Here is a 2433-nt window from a genome sequence, read left to right as displayed (position 1 = left end):
TGTTTTAAACTTGAGTATGAACTTATACAAAATTCAGCAAGATATTTAAAAAAACAGTTTTGTTGATTAAAAAACACACTATATCGGATTCATATCGGTATCGGCAGATATCCAAATTTATGATATCGGTATCGGTATCGGACATAAAAAAGTGGTATCGTGCCATCTCTAATTTTTAGTAAGGCATAATTAACAAAAAAGGCTTGAGAGATGAAAGGATGCCAAGCTTATATCAGGCCAAAGTCACATGCATTGTTTCTTAAATTCTGAAATTAAGTGGTCATCCAATAAAGATCTGGCACTTCATCTGTATGCTCATGATACTGTAATTTTTACACAAGCCAAAACTGCTGATGATGCAGCCCATCAGCTTTCATTGGCATTGCATGATTTACAAAAATGGTGACTCATGCCTTAAGGTAAAAAAAGACCATATCATTGTTTTTTTAGTAAACCTGCTGCCTGTGGCAAAGCTATGTATTCCTCACTGAAGAGTCCTTTTTTTTTCACAGGCATGGAATAAAAATGTTCTGCAACTCAATACAAGTCAAAGAGTTAAAGGAAGGTAATGTTACAGCCTACCTTTGGCTTTTTGGGGGGGCTTCGGCTTGGACTTTGGGCAGGTGCAGTGACTGCAGGCCCAGGAATTGCACCATATACGCATGGGAACCATTGTCTGCTATAGATTATATCAGACAGATACTTTCTTTCGTTATTGAAAGTCTGATCATTCTACTTAGGGTGCTGATCCAGAAACTGGTGCTTTCAAGATTAAAATAAAAAGAATAGCACCTGAACCTCTTGCTTTAAAGAACATTACAGGTGATCACGTGCGGTGAGTTACAGCCAATAAGGAGTCACGCAGTTTTTGTGTGCATGTCTGTGCACGTGGTTATTTATTATAGCTTTGTTTTGTCTTCACAGAGTGGTTTTATCATTCATTCAGCCCACCACCCACTCTTTTTATTCATTTATTTATTTTAGCTTTTTAAAATGCTGATGGAAACACAACATTTGGCAGGTTCCTACAACTACTTTTACTTTGAAAGAAGGCCCGGAAGTTTTATTTTTTGCTTGCAGTAGTCCACAAGTCACATCGCTGCTTGGTGCCAGAATAATTATGATGATGCACTAACCAAAAATGAAACTCAATGCTTCACAGTCCAGTTGCCTCCATATGAAAACAGCCCTTTAAGGTTTAACATTCAAATCTGAGACACGGATTCCCTGTCAGAATAAATGTTTCAAGCTTTCTGTTAACCTGTCACCAAATTTACATTTTGAACATTTGATTTGATTGTTCAGGTTTAGCCAGCAAAATCTAGATTTTGCATCTCTATCATAGATAACATGGCTGAAAGTCAAGATCTTTGGTCCTGAAAAATGTTCCCCAAGTGACTCCTGAAAAACAGCAGCACAGAGAAACTTTCAGCACCTTTAGCAGCAGTAAGTTGAAGCAGTGGTTTTTTGTATGATTTCATTACTGTTTCACATCACTGTGGAGGAATTTCGGCCCACTCTTCTTTACAGTGTTTCTTCAGTTTATTGAAGTTTGGGTGTATTTGTTTATGCACATCTCTCTCTTACGGTTGCACCAAAGGATTTCCATCAAGTTGAACCAGTGGCAGATGACAAACCAACCGACACACCTGAGTCACTCACTTTCTTAAATGCACTCAGTCTCACTGGCTCTGTTTATTACTAATCACTGTGTAACTGCTGTAAATTGACAGTAACTGCCATGTCCTTATAAATGTTTATTGGATTAACCACACGTATACAGACTGTATATGATTACCAACTCTCTCCAGCCATGTTGATGTATTTACCCATATACATCAGACACAATCAGACTATGCTTACAGGATGTGATGTTACATGTTATTATTTGATGTTATTGAAATCATCATGAATGGGTGGTGATTTCTATAACTTTGTGTATATAATTTGGCATTTCTTACTGATGTAGGCCAAAACTAAATAGATAGTACCATTTCATTTATTTTAAAGGTTTATTTGCAAGACACAAAAACAGACAAAACAGAAAGTTCCAAATGTATTGTGCATGAATTCAAACGTGGCGCTAGAGCCAAGTGCAGATGTGCGTCACAAGTTAATCTGGCTGTAGGCTATGGCACATGGCCACAGGTGGAGCTAGATGACTCGACTCCATTTGAATGCACACAAAGTAAACTGGACGCTTTAGTTGTGCAGCGAAAACGCTGAAATTGGAGTAATAAAACGTAAGAGGGGAACGATAACGAAGACAAGACTCTCCCGATCGTTTACTCTTGCTGCCCCGTGAGCACCATCGGCGTGGTGTTAATTGTTTGCCGTTTTCGCGATCGCCTCCTGCATGACAATATCACCAGGTAAACTCGTGACATTTTTAAACATTTTGTTGTTTAAGAGCAACAAGACTGACGGAGTGTT

The sequence above is a fragment of the Pundamilia nyererei genome, unplaced genomic scaffold (genome assembly GCF_000239375.1).
Source record: "Pundamilia nyererei isolate P.nyererei 1_Seehausen unplaced genomic scaffold, PunNye1.0 scaffold00089, whole genome shotgun sequence".
Lineage (NCBI taxonomy): Eukaryota > Metazoa > Chordata > Actinopteri > Cichliformes > Cichlidae > Pundamilia > Pundamilia nyererei.
The sequence above is the reverse complement of the archived record's forward strand: the minus strand, read 5'-3'. Positions refer to the sequence as shown.